Source organism: Apium graveolens, chromosome 2 (genome assembly GCF_009905375.1).
Source record: "Apium graveolens cultivar Ventura chromosome 2, ASM990537v1, whole genome shotgun sequence".
Classification (NCBI taxonomy): domain Eukaryota; kingdom Viridiplantae; phylum Streptophyta; class Magnoliopsida; order Apiales; family Apiaceae; genus Apium; species Apium graveolens.
Genome location: NC_133648.1, coordinates 152,751,530 through 152,776,014, shown reverse-complemented (window position 1 = coordinate 152,776,014; position 24,485 = coordinate 152,751,530).

Here is a 24,485-nt window from a genome sequence, read left to right as displayed (position 1 = left end):
GGTTGGAGAGATAAGTGAATCCCAGCCTAGCCACACTGCAGTTTCCCAACAAACTGCAGTGCTTAAAAATGACAGAAGCTCACTTCTAGCTGCATCCTCCCAAAAGGATGTGGCTATTGAACAAAGCTCTCATCCAAGAGCACAGTCCAAGAGGGTTAGGAACACAAGCCTACACCAAACTTACACTAGAAAGAAGAAATCCAAAACAACTGGGGATGCACAGGGCACACACTTAGTGCAAACTGGTGCTAAAGACACAGTCCCTGCACCTTCTCAAATTCAGATTGATGTGGCTCCAATAAATGTGGAGTCACAGCCAAAATCTCTCTTGATAGAAGCCACTGAAACACAATACTCACCAACCAACTCACTGGAAGTGGACATGATAAATACTTCAATTCCTGATTCCCCTTCTTTAACTCTATTGGGGAAGCCAAAATCTAGTGCAAGTGAGCATCATCTTTTAAATGATTTGTTGGCTCACTTGCCAATTCTTTCTGATTCTATTGTGACATCTGTGCCTCAAATAACTTCAATCAACACAGAGTCAACAATAGTTTCTCTTCCCACCTCATTCATTTCTACTCTCTCGATGGATATTACTCATCCGTCGAGTAGTGATTGTATCCCGACGGATAAGCTTAACAGCAGTTATCCGTCGGATAGCTTTACCACTCACCCGACGGATGTCACTTATTCGTCGAGTGTCTCTGCACAACTTCAAACTTCAATAATTTCAAGTGCAGAAGATTTGATGGTAATACAATCACTCTTAGGACTGAGAGAGGAGAGTGTATTGAGTGAGAGGCTGGGTTGCTCCTAGGCAAAAGGAGAGGAAAAGAGTGAATCTCAGCAATCCATTCATTCAGGATTGGCAAAAGTGAGTGAGAGGAGTCCCACCTTAGTAGGTGAAGGTGAGGGTGTGAGGGTGGGGAGCCAGGGTGAGACCCTGATGCAACGAAAGAGAGAACATGAGAGAAAAGCAGGTACTGGAGCAATAAGGATGGAGCCAACCATTGCTAGTGAGTCAATGATTGTGGATGATGCTGAAAAGGAAAGACAATTTCAGCAACATTACAAAGCTGTAATTGATAACATTTTCTTGGATGCTGACACTTTTACTCACCCTGTTTCAGCCTATCAACTGTTGGCTGCTCAGGGCAATGTGGAGGCAGATTAGACTTTACACTTCGTGCACACCACAGAATCTCTTCAAAGAGATAAAGCTGCTGTCAACAGGATGCCTCCTCAAGCTGGAGAGCCATCTGAAGAATTTGGAGTAAATTCTGATGATGATGACTCTAGTTCTTTGAATGGAAGCATGAACTTAGGGGGAGCTGAAGGCCAAAGTTCTGCTTTAAGTTTACCTGAATGGGCATGGGCAAAGGACTTTACACCAGGACAATTTGAGGTGTCTTTGGTAAGACAAGTAACAGCTATTCAGCAAGCCCTTCAGGACGTTTCAGATGCTGGTACCAAGGTTGTTCTTAAAGCTCATCTAGACTCCTTGCACTTAATGAAGATCCAACACTCCAGACAGAATATCAGTGTGGATGAATTGAAAAAGGAGATAGCTGACTTAAAGACATACAACTCTGAGAAACTGGATTCAATAATGCCATATGGTACCATTCATGATTTATTACAAAGGTTGAGAAGAGAATCAGATTCTGAAAAGAAGATAGCCAAGCTGGAGACCAGAGTTCAAGTTATTGAGAATTCAGTGGCCCTACTTCTTTAAAATCAACAGACTCAGACAAATCTTCTCATGCAACTGGCTAAAGCACAAGGCCTAACTCCTTCACTTGATGATAACAAAAAGGGGGAGAGAGAATCAAGTAAGGGGGAGAAAGGACCAACTAAGGGGGAGAACATTGTAGTTCAAATCAGCAAAGTAATTGTACCTTCAATTACTATCTCCAAGCCACCAGTTGCAGATGGTATAGATATTATAAATGCAGCAGCAACAAGTTTGAAAGATGCTGATAAAGAAGAGTTGACTCTGATCAACTGGAAAAAGATTGATGAGGAAATACAGAGAAAGTTTCAATTAGTCAAGGAACCAGATCAGTCAGCAATCCATCACTCTCATGTCAAGCCAATCAATGTGAATGAGATGAGCATGAACTATCTGGAGAAAGGACAATCTTCCTGCATCAAGACTACAAAGGCTGAGATAATTCTTAAACCAAGGGCAAACTATCCAAGGTCATCTTTGAAGAACCCTATGGATACTGTGTATGAGACACCCAAGCCTGATGAAAAGAAGCTTCTGTCAAGATCTATTCTTCTCTACAAAGATCCAGCTGATTCAGCCTCAAGAGAGAGAATTGCAAAGATATTCAGAAATGGGAAGGAAATTTGTGTGGTAGCTGGATATCCACAATTTGCTCAAGCAAAGGAAGAAGAAAAAGCCAGATTGAAGCAGGAAAAGAGGCAAGCTGCTCTAGATGCAAAGAAGTCTAAATAAAAGAAAGAACAATTTGCCATCTTGACCAAGCTACAGTCTGTGAACTCTTCTCAACAAATTCCCTCTCAACCAACTCAAGCTACTAGATCAAAGAAGAAGATTGAAGAACAGAAGAAATCTCCAAGAAAGAAAGAATTGGCTAAAAGAACAAAAAGAAAGTTGGATATTGTTAACAAGGAATTGGAAGATCAATTTCCAATGGAATCCACTAAAGCTGAAACTCAAGCATCAAAGCCCTCTGTGGTATTTGAAGACATAAGGGTGGTGGACCCCTACAGGAAAATACATGGAGAGCCTATTGTGCCAAAGGATGAGCCAATAGAGTGGGATAAATTACCAATTCCTGACTTCAACTTGCCAATTCTCACCAAGACAAGAAGGACAAAATCAAGGGCAGTCAAGAAAGTGAAGTTGTCACCTCTCAAATCCAAGGCAGTAGTCAAAGCTCAACCCAAGATCAACAAGGGAGACTACTTGTACTTGTGTGACATCTAGGAATTTTCAGACCTAAACCTTTATCTGGAGGAGCTGGATGAGGTAAGGGCAATTGATGCATATAGAAACCTACCTGAAAGGTTGGTATTCAAGTACAAAGGAGGAAGGGAGATTCGGTGGCCTCTTCACAGGATACTTCAAGAAAGCCAAGCTGTGTTGTTCAAAGTCTATTCATCCTTCAAGAAAAACTTTGGGTTTAATGTAACTGCAAGAAGATTAGTTGAAGAGCTAAGGAGTGTTAGAGCCAAAGATGCACTACCCAAAACTCTTATCATCCCATACACAGGGAGAAGAGTGCATCTAAGGCCCTATTGGCTGATGGAATTCATGGATGACAAGGGTGTGAGAAGATTCTTCAGACTAGAAGACCAATTGAGTATCTCTAGTAATGAGACTCTTTTGGAAATGCAAGAAATGTTAGAACTCTCAGAATCTGATGAATTAGAATTCCACAGACAGCTCCAGAATCAAATTGAAGAAAACAACAGAAAGCTTTGAAGAAGATCCAGACCTTCAAGAAACTAGAAAAATCTGCTCAGGCTAGAGGAGCGTCTTGAATTGACTGTGAGCCAAACCTTGTATACCTTGTTTAAATTGAAGCACTTTCAGTTTTATCTACTTATCTTTAAAAATATATGTTTAAGATGTTTTGTTATCATCAAGTGTCTCTTAATTTATGGCTACAATTCTAGTAGACATAAATTGGGGGAGATTGTTGTGAATATGTTGTGCACTTGATGATTACCTAAACAAAACATCTAAGTAGATTTTACTTAGTGAAATAATGTAGCACTCGACGGATAAAAATTATAGTCCCGACGGATAACTCAGTTTGAGTACCGACGGATGAGTAATTTATTATCCATCGAGTGAGTAGCTTATATAATGATAAGTTTGTAGCACAGTGTTGTATGCACCTTTGTATAGAATCTGTAGTAGCATATAAGTCATGTTGACTTTAATTAGATATGCAGAATAGGTTGATTAACTGTACATAAGCAATGTCTTGTAATTCTGTATAAGTGAAATGAAGTCAAGTGCCAAAATAGCTATCAACGGATGCTTAACAAAGCTTCGACGGATGATCAAATGACTTTCAACGGATGTTCAAAATAGCAATTGACGGATGATCAAGTAAGTCATCGACGGATGATCTGAAAGTCGACGGATGATAATATCAAGATTCAAACATCAGTTGAACAGTGAAAGCTGACACACAGCCGTCGAGATTGGATACAAATACACTGTGGAAGCCCATTAACTGGGTAATAGAGGACGAAAAGCAGCAAAGATCAAGACTGTTAGATTTTATATTTATTCAGTTCTTTTGACTTTATAATCTTGGTAATATATAAACCAAGAGAGTAGCAAATAGAAAAAGAACTAAGAAAACTAAGTGAGCTTAGAAACAAACACAGAGAAATCTTTGTAAGCACTATCTTTAGCATTTCCTGTGTTCTTAGTTGTTCTATCTTGTATAAGCAGCTGTGAGCATTTCTGCACACAGAGTTCTCTCGATATATTAATATATATCTCTGGTGGAATTGTTTAAATCCACCAGAAAGTTTTTAAAGACTTTTGTTTTTAATTACTCTTGTTTTGATTCATTAAAGTTTATATTCCGCATTGTGCTAATCAAAACAGATATATCCATAATCGAGTTGAACATTTTTAATTCAAGAAAAAGGTAAAGAATTCCATTCAACCCCCCTTCTGTAATTCTTGCTATATTGTTAAGGGACTAACAAAAATAAGTCGAGATAATATTCTTCGACGATCTAAAATTATTCGAATGATTTTCCAAAAATCAGAAAGTATTATAGATCGGGTTTTACGATTTTTAAATCATAAATAAATCATTTAATAATAATTAATAATTAAATATCAATCGTTATGGTAGGTCACATAACACTGTACAAGGGGGTTGAATACAGTGTAGAATACAATCAAATCGATTTCGAACACAAGTAACAGTAAACAGATATATTCGATATAATAAACTCTGTTACAATGGAACTGTTCTCTCTCAGTGATGAACGAATATCACGAGAGCTGCTAGGTTACAATGTATAATCTTCTCGATAATGATAACACATATAGTGTAAACCTATGTCTGTGTTTATATAGTACACAGTTACAAGATAACTTCTAATTGATATAGAATATAATTCTGTTTCCTAAAATATATCAATCAGATATCTTATACAATTCTTTCAGTACTTTAACTCTTTCCATGCATATCTTCTTTTGTATTAGTCTTGATCTTCTTTCCTGTAAATCAGCTTCCTTCCTTAACTGTTATTCCTCTCGTACTTAAGTTCTGATATTCATCTTCTGATATTTATCTTCTGATAATCTAAGTTCTGATATCCTTAAGTTCTGACTTTCAGTAAGTACTGATTCCAGTAAGTACTGATATTTCCTGTTTGTTAAGATCTGAAAACTAAACATGAAACATATTAGACATGACATCTTAAATATATCTAACAATCTCCCCCAACTTGTAAATTGTGCAAAAATATACAAGTTAATAGATTTGATGATGCCAAAAACATTTAAGTTCATATGCAATGAGAGTTTAATAAGACTATTAACTACAACTTACAGTCCTTGTAGCTTTACCAACTTCACTGGATCAATCTGAATCCATAATGATTCTTAACAAAATCTCTCACCAGCTTGTCTTCAGCTTTCCTCAGAACTTCAACTAACTGTGCTTTGACCTGCATCAGTTCTTCATCTTTACTATCACCAATTTGATAAATGGTTGTTCTGAGAGCTTGAATTGATGTTCTTTCAAGTCCGTCACCAAGTCTGATAACTCTAGGATGTGAAGAGTTTTCATTATAACATAAGAATTTTCCTTTCAGAATAACTTCCACCTTAGCAGAGTTCTTCAGCTTAGGAATTTCTCTTCCATCACCTTCAGTAATCATTGGTATATACTGAGAAGTCTTTGTATCAAAGATTCTAAGTAGATCTCTTATAGCCTTCAAAATGTATTCTGACCATCTTCTTGTAACATCAGATTTTACTTCCAGAAGATAGTGAATATGTTGAAGTTCTCTGACAGACTTCTTTAGCACATCAGTATTAGCTAGTCTGTAAGTTAGTCCATCATAGAGAAATAAAATCAATTTCTCCTTTAGATTATCCTTATCATGAGCATCTATCACAATTTGAGCAGACAACACTTTGTCAAAGTGCTTTTGTTTGATTTGTTCATATGGTTTGTCTGTCAACATGAAAGGATCTCTTAGTGTAACTTCTACTCCTGTTTGTACCTTCTCTTGATCAGAACCTAATCCAGCTTTATCTCTAGGTTGCTTGGATCTTAACCCAAATGTTGTGAGTTGATTCAACATAAGATTGGGTTTTGGTTCAACTGGAGTAGCTTTCTTCCATAACAGCTTCTTCTTATCAGCAATTGTCATCTTTTCCAAATTAACTTGATCATAATTTGTTGTTTTTTCTGTAGCTTGCTGTTCTTCATTCTGAACAACTTGAGCAGTGTCAGAGGTTGTTTTAGATTCTTTAATTATCTTTCTTCTCTTCAGAATTTGAACAGTTTGATCTTCTATAAAATCATCATCATGCATTGTAGTTTGATAGACTGGAATGGAAGAACTTATCTTTTTCTCAATCTTTAAAGGTTCACTAACCTTTTCTTTTCCTTTTGACTTAGGATCAATCTCAGTTTGTGATCTAGTCTTGGACTTTGAAGTCTCAGAATTTGACTTTTCCCTGATCACAATGCCTTTTTCCTTAGGCCTTGGAGGTTTCTTTGTATCAGAAGCTTTAGACTTAAGATTTGTCTTCTCAGATGCAAATCTAGCTTCTTCCTCCTTGAGAGTTTCCAAATCCATTCCTGGATTTTGTTTCAGAAATAATCTTCTAGCTATCTCCTCATCAAGTGTCTAGATTTCAGGATTTTTGTAATAAACAGTAGTCTGCTTCCCTTTTAGCTTCAGAGTTTGTAAAAACTTCTGAGAGTCTTTAGATCCTGACTGAATCAGAATATCAAAACTTGACATCAGACTTTTCTTATTAGAACTTGACTTCAGACTTTTAGCATTCACAGCATCAGAACTTGACTTGTTCTGTATAAAAGATTTTCCTTGAACTTTTCCTTGATCTCTACCCTTATCAGAGTTTCCCTGGTCATCACCTTTATCATCCTTTTTCTTCAGTATTTGAGTAGGTGAGCATTTGTACTTAACTACTTTCTCCCCCTTTTGGCATCATCAGGAAGTAAGAGAGAAAGAAGAAGTTCAACTGAAGATTGGATTTCTTCCAATTGAGCTTTCTGAGAAACTTGGTTAGCCAGGACCTCAGCAATTTGGGCCTGTTGCTTCTTTTGAATCTTCTCAATGGCTTCAATTTTCTCAAGAGTAGGTCTGATATATCTGTTCTTGTCAAGCTTGATCTGTAGATCTAGCTTATCAGCATGTTCCTTTAGTGTATCAACCTTTTCATGAGTAGAAGAATGTAGACCTTGAAAATGTTTGGTAGAAAGAGCAATGATCTTGAGTTGTGTCTTTAAATCAGCATTTGTGAGCAACTCATCAGCTTTAGCAATATGCTTTGTCAAAACGTTAGAACTTGGAATGAAATCAGTGTCATTCCACTTCTTGGTCCACTCCACACCTCTGTGAGTATCCTCCCAAGGAATAGGTGCTTCCTGTTCAACAAATTTCTTCACCAATTCTTCCTTTCCTAGAATGGGAACTGGAGTCTCAACAGAAACATTGTCTTCAGAACTTGAGGAAGACTCATTATGTTTTGACAGCACAACAGTGTGTGAAGCAACTGGAGATTCAGGAAAAGCTTCATTTAAATTCTGAACATCAAAATTTATCTCCAGAGCTGGTGTGGTTGATGTAGATGGTATCTCAGCATTTAAAATTGGAAAATGAGTTGGAGATTGCTGAGCTTCTGTAGATGGAGCTTTCAGATAAAGAACATTTGGTATATTCAAATTATGAATAATCTATTTCAGAAGTTGTAGTTTGTTCTTCAGCATCATCTGTAGCTTTAATAGGAGAGACATGAGGTGTTGACACAGTATCCTGAGCTTGAGTAGGGAATGGAAGAGCTTCAATTACCACAGGTTCTGATGAGATCAGAGATTCCTGATCCCCTCCCTCAGCTTCAGTTGAATCCTTAGATATAGGCTTGGCCTTGTACCTTTCTGCCCTCATTTTCTTTAGTCTCCTTGCGAGTGAAGGAGTTGCTTTAGCAGCTTCAGAACTTACAGATTCCTTTTTCAAAGTATCAGAACTTTGAGCTACAGTTTCTTTCTGAGAAGTAACATTCTCAGCTCCTACTATCACAGGTTTTGATGCATGAACCCGTGCTTCAACTGTTTCTCAAATCATCACAATTTATTATTGACCATAATTTTAATCAAAACATTCATCAAAGGATAAAGTTCAAATAGATGAAGTAAAGATTAACAAATTACAATTAGAACATTCACAGTCACATAATATGAGAGAAAAAGAGATTAAATCTTGTAATTAAGGGAAATTTCATTAATATATCAAACAAGTACATTTCATGAAATTTATAGATTACATGCAAAAATTACAAGATATTCCTAGTCTAAGAAGGTTAACAAAACTGATGGTGAAAAGATACAGATGGATGACATTTAATTTTTCTTCTTACTTTCAACAAAGAGAACAACAAGACGAATGATTTTCTCCTGTTGTTTAAGTATACGGAGATGAACTTCTCTTTGGAAAGACAATAAATCCTTTTTAATGTTATCTAGAAGTTGAATCCAGATGTCGAATAGAATGTTGTTGATGGGATATGAAGTCGGAATTCCATTTCTAAAAATGGTCACAGTGTCTGTGCCATAGCAGTAAAACCAACTAAAATGTGCCATTGTTTGAGAGAAATGAAAAGATGTGATTTTACTGAAGGATGATCAGTCATTTAAACAGTCAATGAAATACCAAAGGACGTGAGGACTGTTTAATGATTAAGAGTAAAAAATAATGATGCCTCGTCTCCCTAGACCGATGTGTAATAATAACAGTCAGTAAAAAGGTAAAGCAGGAGTTAATGGGCACGGAAAATAATTAACAATTACTGTGCACATGTAGTTTTTTCAAGACAAACACATTTACCACTAACCCATAATGATTATGAATGTTTTTATCTTACCCAAATATATTCTGATTTAAATATGACTGTTTCAGTTTTTACCACAAATAAGTCAAGTAAAGAATAATGCCATGTAAGCATCAAGGATTCCATCAGGATTTAATATCAGAACTTAAACTTATATCAGATTTTAACAGTCATCAGAATATGGCTTTTGAACTCAAAAAGTGAATATCTTTTTCTATGATTCTTCATACAAATATTGACTTGTTTTCTTCAGAGTTTAATCATCAGAGCTTCCATCAGAACTTGTCCTCAGAATTTATGCAAATGACACTTAACTGTTTGTCAAAAATAACTTAATCACCACAGTAATTTTCATCATTCATATGGAGTGAAAGTGTGTGCATTCAGCAAAATATCAGATACAGATTGAAGTCTGATAAACTTCAGTACATCTTAGAAATAAGGCAAAACTAAGAAAAGTGCTTAAAATCTGTCATCAATCATGAAGTCTACTATAGAACAAATTTATGCAAGAGTCCACCTCAACTGTTTGTGCTCATTTTATGCATCTTTTGAAATTCCTTTTTCTAGTGGCTTCTCAGTGTAAGTGAGTCACGACTGCTTATCAGAATTTATGCTGTTGTCATAGTATTTCTCCAGTAATCAGAGAATGTGAAAAGTCACCAAGAAAATTTATTTGCTTTTCTAATGCATATTACTTAATACCATCAATGCACTTGGGTCTTCCCTTCCACATATTTACTCTAGATCTCAAAAGAGTACCTGACTTTTATTTCCTTTTCTTTTCTTTTCTTTTGATAAGTGAGGCTTATCAGCATTTAGTTCATTCTTAAGATTTACTCACATCAGAATCTGACAGATAAGAAGCAAGAATCTAGTTTGTGACTTAGTAATAAGATACACAAAATAAACTTGACTAAGCTCAAAATCAGAATTTGCTTGTGTTAATGAGTTTCCACATAAACAACTAATTCAAACATGGGATTTCTAGTATCTTAAAGACTACTAGGTCAGCATCTAGCACAGTTATCCTTATTGGATTGAATAGTCACAGAACATTCAAAACACTATCAGAGTTTAAAGATCCACATCAGATAGCAATCAACATTTAATGAATTCTCAATTTAAAGAACAGATTTCACGAAGATAAGACAATCTGTAAACACTTATCATAAAGTGTGATGAATGAGAACTAAAACTAAACATATTTAGAGAAAGAACCTGAAACCATTCCAAGTTCATTTACCAGTCTTGTAAAAGTAGCTTCACATAGTGGTTTTGTGAAGATATCTGCTAGTTGTTGATCTGTTGGAACAAAATGCAATTCCACTGTACCTTCCATCACATGTTTCCTTATGAAATGATACCTAATGCTGATGTGCTTTGTCATTGAGTGTTGAACTGGATCACTTGTCATAGCAATAGCACTTTGATTATCACTGTAAATAGGGATTTTAGAAAATTTTAACCCATAATCCAGTAACTGATTCTTCATCCAAAGAATCTGTGCATAACAGCTTCCTGCAGCAACATATTCTGCTTCTACAGTTGATGTGGAAATTGACTTATATTTCTTGCTAAACCAAGAAACCAGTCTGTCTCCAAAAAATTGGCAGCTTCCACTAGTGCTTTCCCTGTCTATTTTGCATCCTGCAAAATCTGCATCTGAGTAACCTATTAGTTTAAAATCTGATTCTCTAGGATACCACAATCCCAGATCAGCTGTACCCTTAAGGTACTTGAAAATTCTCTTCGCAGCTATTAAATGAGGTTCTCTTGGATCAGCCTGAAATCTTGCACAAAGACAGGTAGCATACATTATCAGGTCTACTTGCAGTTAAATAGAGTAAAGAACCGATCATACCTCTGTAGTTAGTAATATCTACTGGTGATCCTGTATCTTTATCTAACTTGGTTGCAGTGGCCATGGGAGTGGATGCAGTTGAACAATCTTGCATTCCAAATTTCTTCAATAAATTTCTGGTGTACATGGATTGACAGATAAAAGTACCTTCTTCATTTTGCTTGACTTGAAGGCCCAGAAAATAACTAAGTTCTCCCATCATACTTATTTGATATCTTGACTGCATTAGCTTTGCAAATCTCTCACAGAGTTTGGCATTTGTAGAACAAAATATGATATCATCAACATATATCTGTACCAAAAGTAAGTCCTTTCCATGGTTGAGCTAGAACAGTGTTTTATCAATTGTACCTCTGTGAAATCCACTTTCCAGAAAGAATTGAGCTAAAGTCTCATACCATGCTCTAGGAGCTTGCTTAAGGCCATAAAGTGCTTTGTCAAGCCTGTAGATATGATTTGGAAATTCTGAATCTACAAAGCCTGGAGGTTGTTCAACATAGACCTCTTCTTCCAATTCTCCATTAAGAAAATCACTTTTCACATCCATTTGAAAGACTTTAAAATTTTTGTGAGCAGCATAAGCCAAAAAGATCCTTATGGCTTCTAATCTAGGAACTGGTGCAAATGTTTCATCATAATGAATACCCTCCTGTTGAGAGTAGCCTTTAGCAACCAACCTTGATTTATTCCTTGTAATTATGCTATCACTGTCAGTTTTGTTTCTGAACACCCATTTTGTGCCAACAACTGATCTGTTCTTTGGTCTTGGCACTAGGGTCTAGAGTTTATTTCTTTCAAATTCATTTAACTCTTCCTGCATTGCTTGCACCCAATCAGCATCTTGAACAGCTTCTTCCACTTTCTTTGGTTCAGTCTGAGATAGAAAAGAGTGATAGAGACATTCATTTGATGTTGCAGTTCTAGTTCTGACACCTGCATATTGAAGTTGACTTCTAGAACTGGATCCTCCCCCATGATCCATGCTGTCTCCATCAGCATTTTCTGATGCTCCCCCTGTAGCTATGCTCTCTGAGACTTCTGAATTTGACTTGGATCCTTCAGGATTTGAAGTATCAGAGCTTCCAGAATTATCAGAATTTGGCTCATCAGAGCTAGATGAATCAGAACTTGAAGAGCTAGTGACAGGTTCTGATGCTTCTTGAGAGTCTTGAGATGTGGTAGGATTTCCAGCTTGCTCCCCCTAGACAAGTGCATTTTTCTTTAGAGTTGTTACCATAGATTCAATGACATTAGTACTTACAGGATCAGAGTTTAAGTCATCAAAATTTACGTAATCAGAATTTAAGTCTTCATTTTTAAATCTCAGCTGATCGTGATCATTGAAATCTTCAAGTCCAGTAATCTTCTTATCATCAAAAAATACATTGATAGATTCCATGACAACCCTTGTTCTTAAATTATAGACTCTGAATGCTTTTGTGGAAAGTGGATATCCAACAAAAATTCCTTCATCAACTTTTAGATCAAATTTTGACAGCTGCTCAGAATGAGTCTTAAGAACAAAACATTTGTAACAAAATACATGAAAGTATTTCAGATTTGGCTTCTTTTTCTTCACCATTTCATATGGTGTTTTTCCATGCTTGTTAATTAGTGTTGCATTCTGTGTAAAGCAAGCAGTCTACACAGCTTCAGCCCAATAGTAGGTTGGCAGCTTTGCCTCATCAAGCATAGTTCGTGCAGCTTCAATGAGAGTTCTGTTCTTTCTTTCTACAACTCCATTTTGTTGTGGAGTTCCAGGTGCTGAAAATTCCTGTTTGATTCCATGCTCTTTGCAGAACTCTTCCATGATTGAATTCTTGAACTCAGTGTCATTATCACTTCTTATAAATTTAACAGAATCTTTGACTAACTTATCCAGCTGTCTGACATGATCAGTTACAGTAAATACAGTTTCATTCTTCTTGTGCAAGAAATACACCCAAGTGTACCTTGTGAACTGATCCATTATAACCATAGCATATTTCTTCTTTGCAATAGACATGACATTGATTGGACCAAATAGATCAATATGCAATAGGTGATAAGGCTCAAGAATTGATGACTCAGTTTTGCTCTTGAAAGAAGATTTTCTTTGTTTTGCCTTTTGACATGAATCACAAAGGCCATCAGGAGCAAATACTGATTTTGGCGGTCCTCTCACAAGATCTTTCTTTACAAGCTAATTTATGTTGTTAAAGTTTAAATGAGAGAGTCTTTTGTGCCAATTCCAGCTTTCTTCAATTGATGTTCTACTCAACAGACAGATTGCAGAACCATCAGAACTTGTTGAAAGTCTGGCTTCATAAATGTTACCATGCCTGTAGCCTTTCAGAACCACTTTGCCTGTAGAATTGCTTACAACTTCACAGTGTTCTTCAAAGAAATCCACATGATAACCTCTGTCACAGATTTGACTCACATTTAGCAGATTATGTTTAAGTCCTGAGACAAGAGCTACTGTTTCAATGATGACATTCCCAAGATTAATACTGCCATATCCCAGAGTTTTTCCCATGTTGCCATCTCCATAAGAAACTCCTGGGCCAGCTTTCTCCACAAAGTCTGAGAGCAGGGCTTTATTTCCAGTCATATGTCCTGAACATCCACTATCCAGTACTAGGATGTTTTTTCTGTTGCCCTGCAATCACAAAGACCACTAATGTGACGCCCTCCAAACCCGAGTCAGAAGTTTGGGGTCCACACACACACCTTATTGATAACCTGCTTATAACAATAATAAAGATAATAATAATATGCAGTGACCCTACTTACCAACTACCATGGATCGCAACAGGTTAACGTATGCACACAAGCAAAACACATCTACTTATATTACAAACCATTCAAATCCCAACTATTCAAATTCAGAACTGAGTATTAAACATTATTACAAACTTTTACAAACTTAAATTATCCCAAAAGAAGCCTACTAGCTCAACTTGATCAACCTTTACCCCTAGCTCTCGCGCTGGACTGGGGATTCTTGCTATCAAATGGTTCCTTTTTAACTGGAAAAGAATATAAACAACATCGCACAAATGAGCTAACTAGCTCAGCAAGTCACAATGACAAAACTGAGAATAATGATCATCAGGTGAACATGGTTATGATATCAAGTGAACAATGGATTATGACTTAGAATTGGATATTATAGTTTCATTTTAAGAAAAATCAAGGTTAGGCTGCTAATCAGTCGCACACTAACCCCGAGCAAAGCACACAACACTGCTCTAACTACTGGATCCAAGGCACACATTGGCCTAACTTGACCATTATATGGCCTGACCACGAATCTGGTCCATAATTTTATAAAAACAATCCAATTCTAACATAATAACAGAATAAACAATAATAAACAATAAACAGAATCATTAACAACATTGAGTGTTCAATAATGAAAGGGTTTCAATCTTCGTTAGGATCAATAAGGTAATTTCAAAGCTTGGATGCTGGTTAAGGAAAGAATTGGATAACAAAGGAAATGACATTTCAGAGTTTCAAGGATTTGGTCTTTCAAAGCATAAGATACAATGGTTTGAGTATGTAGGTAATTCGATTCAATGTATGGTATTTAGTTTGTATGTATTTGTGGAGTAGTATCGTATATTTGTGGTTCATATCTGGGTATACAATAATCAATGGTCTAGAAAGAATTAGGTTTACGGCTCAAGATCAATAGCTGGATCATGGTTAGGGTTCAGTGCTTCAAAGCACTTGTAATATAAAACAGGACTATCAATCACTATAATATCTCGAGAAAGTTCAGAACACTTTCCTGGTATTAGCTTACTACACTGCACTCGCTTCCAATCACAATCGTCTTACTCCTCAACTACCTGTTTCCCTTTCCTACGTCTTGCCTCTTATGCTCACATATCATAAGCATCTATCAATATTCAACTCATATGATTCTATTCAATACATACTCCTATCTACCCTTTGTTTTACCCAAATCCGATTAACGGATTGAAAGTTACGCAATAAACATGTAAACATCGAATATACAGACCGACAGTCAACCAACAAGTCACTTATAACACATAACACGTCACATAATCAATGATATCTCATTTATAAAGAAGTCTCGGGTCATAAATAGGCTTTCAGTTACTTAAAATGATTTTCAAAACATTTTTCGGAATTAAAACGGGTCGTTGGATCGATTTCGGAATAATAAATAGGGTTCGGTTGGCCAATTCTGGCTTCAAAACAATTTTATAATAATTATCGAGCCTTGGAAATAATTTAGATTAATATTTTAAAGCTCGAAACTATTTTTCGGGATTTTTAAATCATTTTTAAATAATTAAATCTAATTAAATAATTAATTAAAATCAATTAATAATTAATTAAATCAATTATTCAATTAATTTTCGAATTAATTGACCAATTAATCAATTAAAAATTAACTGAAATTAATTAAATAATTAATTAACTGAAAATAGTCGGGGTTCGTTGGAGAACTCGACTCCGACATCCTCCCATCACCACAAACTCCAGATTACATCTACAATTTACCAGGAATCTAACCATACTCTTTAATCACACAGACAACCCCTGAATAGGCCGGAAAATGGCCGAGAAGTTCGCCGGTTTCAGCCGAACTCGACGTAAACTTTAAAGGACAACTCCCTTCTCTACAGACCTCGTTGATTTGTGAAACTTGTACGACTGGATTGCAAATTTCACAGAGAACACAACTCACTATACCACAACATCTATCTATCCCGAAATAAGAAACCCCCAAATTTCAATTAAGAACATTCATACGGGTTATAAACCCTAATTTCATAATTCGAAAATCAAACTCAATTTTGAACATGTTATTGAACTCCAAATCAGACGTATAATATATCAAAATCATCAGGAAAACAAGCTCTACAACATGCAATCATCAAATCATACAAACAGTCATCCAAACAAAAATTCATATTTTTAGTAAAATTAATTCGAAAATAAATAAAAATATAGAAAATAAACCTTGATTTCTGCAGGTATATGGATCACAAAATCTGATAGAGCTTTTCAAGACCTTCAAATCGGTTACTCGAGCTTTCCAAACAAAGATCAATAACACCTCCAAAAGTTGGTTTGATTCTTGGAAGATTATATGAATATAAGATTTTTCTCTGTAAAATTATATAATTATCTGTCTGCAAATGATTTTGATATGAAATAAAATACGGTAAAAGGCTATTTACATTTACGGAAAATTAGTATCCCGTTGGATCATTCCGGATATAAAACGGTACGTTTATTAGTAAAAACTGATCCAAACGGTATCGGTTTTCGGGACAGTTATCCAGATCAGTACAATTTGTACTGCGGTCTTGGTCTCAGTGCCTGGTTACACGTATTATGAGGTGATAATTGGGATAGTTTAATAAAAAAACTCCCGTTTATCGAAAATACGAGTTTTATTGATTTATCGAAATGAATATCGTATCGAAAATGTTACGCCGGGACCCGCGCAGGACAAACCGTAAGCCGGATCGAAAAAGTTGAAACATGGAATATGCTCGGAATATTACAATTCGGTTAGGAAGGAGTTCTCAGAAGAGTTCGTGTTCTAAAAACGTAACAACGGATGACGTCGGTTGGTTCCCGTTTTTATAAAATAGATTTTAAATACTCGGAAAAAGATTTTATAAATTTCTTATGATCCTTATAAATCCATAAATCAACATAAAAATAATTAGGAAGATATGACAATTATCTATATTTTATTTTGGACATATAAAAATTAAAATACTCAATTAATAATATTTTCAAACATCCAAACGCATTTAACACTTAACAATTAGTTCACAGAATAGATACTGAACACATATATTAAGCAAAAATAATTACACGATATATCCCGAATATTACAACTAATGGTTAGTTTTAAGGACCCAGACTTGCTTGGATCCTTTGGCCTTTTAAGTGTGTTAGCATTTGCAGCGGATTTAATATCAGAGTTTATACTAATATGCTGTTTATCAGAACTTATATCAGACTTTGCATCAGAGTTTACACTAGAAGGAATTAAAGCAACTTTCTTCAAAGAAGGTTTTATTTGATAATAATCATAGTATAAACTATGATATTCCTTACAAGTATAAATGGAATGCCATAAACTTCCACAATAAAAACAAGGATTTTGTGGCTTAAACCTAACCGACTGACTCTTAACTCATGACTTAGGAGGTAAAGAGTTTACATTTTTATTCTTCCTGCAAAAAGAAGCAAGATGGTTAGAGTTTCCACAGTTATAACATTTCTTTCTAGGAGCATTAGGAACAGGCATATAATTATTGCTTTTATTCACACCTTTCTTTCCATTCCTATTTTTCCTAGCTGCCTTAACCTTGTTGACATTCCTTATTTCTTTCAGCTTATGCTTAAGCTGCTTCTTTGTCATTAAGCCTATCTTGATTTCAGCTGGTTTATCCTGTTCTAATTTGTCAGAAGTTGACCTCTCCTTAACTTTTGTCACAGACTCTTTCATCTTTTCAGAATCAGACTTTACAGTTTTAGCTACAAACTTAACAGGATTTACCTTTGGCTTAACAGTTTGTTTAACAACAATTGGCTCAATTTGTTCAGTTCCTTTTTCACTTTTATCATCTCCATAACCTAAGCCCTCTTTCCAGTTTCCACTACTTAATAAATTCTGAGTTGTTCTGCCAGAGTTAGTCCAAGTCCTGATAATCTCTTTTTCTTTTTCTAACTCAGTTTTTAGAGATTTATTCAATTTTAGCAATTCATCTCTAACATAAAAATCATCATCTCTTTCTTTCTGAGTTTGATGGAACATAACTAACTCTTTTTCTAAATAATCATTCCTTTTTTTAAAATCAAGATTTTCAGAAGTTAATCTTTCACATGTTAAAGTTTGATATCTGTAGCTAATAAACATAGTTTTAAGATATAATCTCAACTCAGTAATATCATCAGTATGAAAGGCATGAGTTGTTTGAGGTACCTTTAATTCAGCAGTTTCAGGGCTGCCATCAGCATTTGCCATTAAAGCATAGTTCACCTCATCTTCAGAATCTAAAGTGTTTGTCCAACTTTTCTTCTTTGTGACAAGTGCCTTGCCTTTGTCACTCTTTCCTTTCTTACAGTCAGGAGATATGTGGCCTCTTTCACCACAATTGTAGCATTTGACATTTGAGTTGTCTCGTCTGTCAGACTTTCCACTTTTGCCTTCATAATTTCTGAACCCTTTCTTATCAGTACTTCCACCTTTCTTGAAAAACTTCTTTCCCCTTCTGAATTTCAAGTAGGCTATCTTTGTGAAACCCTTCACCATAAAAGCACACAATTTCATCATCTCTTCATCAGCATCTATTTCAGGTAAACTTTCAGTTTCTGAATCATCATCATCAGAACTTGATGATTCTGAATCAGACTTTATAATTAGAGCTTTTCCTTTGCCTTTCTTTGAGACAGCCACTTTGGGGGATTCCTCCTCAGCCTTAAGAGCAACTGTCCTTGACTTTCTCCCATATCTCTTGCTTCTTTGATCCATCTCAAGTTCATAAGTCTTGAGCATACCATAAATTTCATCAAGAGTAGTTTCATCAAGAGCATAGTTGTCTCTTATAGTAGTAGTTTTCAAATCCCAACTTTCAGAAAAAGCTAAAAGGAATTTTAGATTTGAATCTTCAAGATCATATTCCTTGTCCACCAGTGACAGATCATTCAAGAGTTTGACAAACCTATCATATAAGTCAGTTAATGACTCATCAGCTTTTGAGTCAAAGTGCTCATACTCTCGAGTGAGTATAGTCCTCCTGTTCTTCTTGATTGCATCAGTTCCCTGGCATCTTGTCTCCAAAGCATCCCATATCTCCTTTGCAGTCTTGCAATGAATTACCTTATTTGACATGTCATTATCATGGCACTATGCAGCAAATGCCTTACCTTTGCATCCTTGGCAATAAATGAGATATCTTCAGATGTATACTCACTTTTTCCTTTGGTATGGTCTTTACTGGCTGATCTGCAACTACAACAGAGAGCTTGGTTGGCTTATACGGTCCTTCATTAATTCTGTCAAGATATTCTGGATCGATAGCTTCCAGAAACATAGCCATCTTTACTTTCCATATGGGATACTCAGAAGGTCTCAGTATGGGAACCCTAATAGTCTCATATCGACTGTGGAATTGAGTGTTTTTAGTTTCTTCAGTTTTGGTGGGCTTGGTTGGATTTTCTGCTTCTTCAGACATGATTGTTTGGATCTTTACTGTATGTGTGTTAACAGATAGGCTCTGATACTAATTGTTAGGTCACACAACACTGTAGAAGGGGGTTGAATACAGTGTAGAATACAATCAAATTGATTTCGAACACAAGTAACAGTAAACAGATATATTCGATATAATAAACTCTGTTACAATGGAACTGTTCTCTCTCAGTGATGAACGAATATCACGAGAGCTTCTAGGTTACAATGTATAATCTTCTCGATAATGATAACACATATAGTGTAAACCTATGTCTATGTTTATATAGTACACAGTTACAAGATAACTTTTAATTGATATGGAATATAATTCTGTCTCCTAAAATATATCCATCACATATCTTATACAATTCTTCCAGTCCTCTAACTCTTTCCATGCATACCTTCTTTTGTATTAGTCTTGATCTTCTTTCCTGTAAATCAACTTCCTTCCTTAACTATTAGTCCTCTCGTACTTAAGTTCTGATATCCATCTTCTGATAATCTAAGTTATGATATCCCTAAGTTCTGAGTTCCAGTAAGTACTGATTCCAGTAAGTACTGATATTTCCTGTTTGTTAAGATCTGAAAACTAAACATGAAACATATTAGACATGACATCTCAAATATATCTAACACGTTAAATAATTACACCTCAAATAATTATGCTTTAAAAGAATATTGAAATAATATTCCTTAACTAATTTATGTTTAAGTAATTTAAAGTAATCTTTAATATTAATCGGGTTTGAAATAAATAATCGTTGGAGAATACTCCTCCCAAAATAAATGAATAGTTAATTAATATTTATTATTCGAGCAATAAAATATAGTTGAGGGAATACGATCTTTGGAAATCGTTTTAATAAAAGTTCGAGGTATTTAATGTTTCGCAAGTGGACGTTGAGTCCCTTAAAACGTAATTGCTATGGACTTTAATCATCCTACAAATATCACCGGAATGATTCCCGGGTTTTTATTTTAAAATTCTGACCGAATCTCGGTCTTATAATTATACGTCACGCTTATGGCGGATTTAAACATTTCATGAAATATACGTATCATACAACATCGCTACATTATACGAAACTCAATTACTAAGTATCATGACAAGCATGGTATTTATGCAATGATAAAAAACAACCCTTTCACAACACAACATTAAATGGTAGTTGGGTTCGTAAACTTGCCTGGGTATCTTGAGGTGGAGGATGCTCTAGGTTCCGCTCGGAAATGTATAAACATAAACACAAATCGTTTTGTTAGATCCCGTTCTAATTTACGGCGAATCGCACTCATATGCTACTTATTATGTATCCTCTCAACTTATTTTACCCTTATTATTTTCTTACGTACTTATTTATGTTACGGTCGCTTTCTTTCTCGAAGTACCTTATGTCCGTTTTCATTTTCACTGTCGGCTCCGCTTATGGATTCTATGGTTTTCTAATCGTGCGTTCTCGGCTCCGATATTTTTATAAAATTAAAAAATCATTATTTTCACTTTAAATTTTTATAGCAGTTAAGAAACTCAGTTTACTACTCTCAGTAAAAATTTCATGATTTATGAACATTTTTAAGTGGATCCTTTTTATTTTCAAAGTTCGTAATTCGTAGCAGTTTTTATCGGGTAAATCACTTTTAGTAAAACGGCCATAACTTTTGATCCGTAAATCGGAATCAAGCGACTCAAGTGCCTAAAAGATCCTTATAACATTGTCTATGATAATCAAGTGTTATTTTTTAAGAAACTACAGTTTATATCTACGAGAATATCTGCAGAAACTTAATGTTATATTTTGTTCGTTTTAGCGAGATTACGATTACGATCCGCGTTTCGTTTATGCCTTAAATCTTTATACTACCACCAAAAATCATCATATCATCATCACCAAAATAAATCCTCTCAATAAAATCAAGTTATTAAGGCAACAACCATCAATCTTAAATCTACTTAACTAAACATCAAGATTACAACAATACATTCACCAAAACTAGGTTTACAACTATGTTCTTCAAGATTCTTGAACTTAAATCTTAAGTAAGGATGGGTCAAAGATTTATACCTTTCTTGAGAGCTTGAGATGGGTTATTGATGATGGTAAAGTATTGGAAGTGCTTGGTAGGGTTTTTGGAACCTAAAACAACCATTAAAATCAAGAAACCAAAGAAAAATTACTATTTATGCTATTCACTATCATCTTTCTTGAATTTATTTCACCCATCAAACCTTGATAAAATGAGCTTAAAGATTTATCTTACCTTATTTTAGGAGGTATGAAGCTTGAAAATTAATGGGGGAATTTTTCCATGGCTAGAGCTTGGTGTTTTGAAAATGATTTCTTTCTTCTTTTTGTCAGGGCCGAATGAAGTTTCTTGGGAGAGAGGGAGAGAAATTTGTGTTTGCTTCCTGGTTGCTTCTTGGAATAATGCTTGTGTTTAATTATTTATTCTCTAGTATATGTCATAGGATAGATTTATGTTGGCAAATCTTTGGACAATTCTAGCTAGCATTCCTAGGTTACAAGCTAACTAGTTGGCCTTTTAGGCTTTAGCTCACTACTCTTAGCCTTGGATGATCATTCCTACATCTCTAGCTTACTATTTGATAAAGTAACCATGATTACTTTTCTACCATGGTTAGTTAGTGCGATACGTTTATTTAATCGTTTATGTGTTCGTTCGGTCCCTTAAACATTTTCGTAATAATTTCTCGTAAACGGTTCACGGCGTAAATCCTTTCGTATTTACTCCTTATGTTTTGAAGTATCATCCTTGGATATAAATCCATAGGGTTTTAAATTCATAATTATATTATGATTCCCGTAATTCTCGATGATTCGTAAATATGGTAGTTTTTTCAAAGTTCGTTTTCTTTGAAAACTAATAGCGTTTACATACACTCATTTGGTACGTATAATCATCATATCAACTTCGAAACTCATTTTCTCATGCACAACATAGTGTGGGCTAAAAACTTTTCCCCATCTGTCAGGGTTATTATTCATTAAACATTTTTACAAAGTCTCAAAAATTCGAGTTATTACAGTATTCCCCTCCAACAAGGATTCTGTCCCGGAATTAATCAGAAAATAGGTGGGGAAATATATTCCTCATTGTGTCTTCTAGTTCCCATGTTGACTCTTCAACATTTTGATTTTCCACAATATTCTAACCAGCTTCACAGTCTTGTTCCTCATCACTTGCTCTTTTTGGTCCATTATCCTTTCTGGCTACTCAACGTAGGTCAGGTCTGGTTGTAAATCTACCTGCTCATATTCTATCACATGTCGTGCATCCGCATGGTACTTTCTTAACATTGACATGTGGAACACGTTGTGCACCTATTACAGATTTGGAGGTAAGGCGAGCTCGTAAGCTAGAGGTCCTATTCTCCTCAAAATTTCAAAGGGTCCTATGAATCTGGGACTCAGCTTCCCTTTCTTTCCAAATCTCATCACTCCTTTCCATGAAGATACCTTCAACAGCACTGAATCCCCTACTTCATATTCCCTATCTTTTCTGGTCTGGTCGGCGTACTTCTTTTGTCTGTCTTGAGCTGCTACCAGTCTCTTCCTAATGAGTCCCACCATTTCCCTGGTTTGCTGGACTAACTCGGGTCCTATATCTTGTGTTCTCCAACCTCATCCCAGCATAGGGGAGAGCGGCATCTCCTTCCGTAAAGAGCTTCATACGGAGGCATTCCTATGCTAGCGTGATAGCTATTATTGTAGGAAAATTCGATCAGGGGTAAGTGGTCATTCCAATTCCCTTTAAAGTCGATAGAACACACTCGCAACATATCTTCTAAGGTTTGAATAGTCCTTTCGCTTTGCCCATCAGTCTGGGGGTGGTAAGCGGTACTTATGTTTAGTCTGGTGCCTACACATTCTTGGAAGCTTCTCCAAAATCGGGAATTAAACCTTGGGTCTCGATCTGACACTATGGCAACAGGAACGCCGCGTCTCACTACAATTTCCTTCAAGTAGATATCCACCAGCTTGTCGACGATGTACCTTTTGTTGATTGGTAGGAAGTGCACGGACTTGGTCAGGCTGTCTATGATAACCCATATGGCATCCTGATTGGTTTTCATTCTTGGTATGCCTGTCACAAAATCCATGGCTATATGCTCCCATTTCCATTCCGGAATTTCCAGGGGTCGTAATAGTCCACTCGGTCACTGATGTTCAGCCTTCACTCTCTGGCATGTTAAGACTTGTTGACCTACTCTGCTACTTCTCTTTTCATATTAGGCCACCAATAATATTTCTTAAGGTCACGGTACATCTTCATACTTCCTGGGAGGATTGAATATCTGGAGCTGTGCCTTTCGTGCAATAGCTCATCCTTTAATTCTTGCACATTTGGGATCCAAATTCGGGACGCATACCTCATGATCCCTTTCTCGTCCTTATCGCATCTCATTTCCTCACCGGTCAATGTTCCTCTTTCTTCGCTCATCTTCTTTTCCTGACACATCCGTATCTTTTCAGTCAGTTCCGGCACTAGCTTAATCTCAAATAATCTTTCTGTTCCTTTACCGGTCATTCTCACGTCAATTTCCATCTTCTCAAATTATTTAATTAACCCCTCAGATGTCATTATCAGTTTGAGTCTTTTCTTCCTACTAAGGGCGTCAGCCACCACATTGGCTTTACACGGGTGATACAAAATTTCACAGTCGTAGTCCTGAATCAACTCTAACCACCTCCTCTGTCTCATGTTTATTTCTTTCTGAGTAAAAATATATTTGAGGCTCTTATGGTCTGTGTAAATCTCGCATTTCTCACCGTACAGGTAGTGCCTCCAAATTTTCAGGGCAAACACTATGGCTGCTAATTCTAGATCATGTGTTGGGTATCTGATCTCATATTCCTTCAATTGTCGAGAGGCATATGCGATAACCTTCCCGTTCTGTATAAGTACACATCCTAGTCCTTTATGCGATGCGTCGCTGTATATCACAAACTCTCCCTTTCCATAGGGAAGAGCGAGCACTGGTGCTGACACCAGTCTCCTTTTCAGTTCCTAAAAGCTTTCCTCACATTTCTCTGTCCATACAAACTTTTCTATTTTCCGGGTAAGTCTAGTCAGTGGGCCGGCTATCTTAGCAAAGTCTTGCATGAATCTCCGGTAATATCTTGCTAAACCCACAAAACTCCTAACCTCTGGTGGGGTAGTTGGTCTTTCCCAGTTGGATACCGCCTCTATCTTGGCGGGGTTAACTAAAACTTCTTTGCTACTCACCACATACCCTAAGAACTGAACTTTCTTTAACCAAAACTCGTATTTCG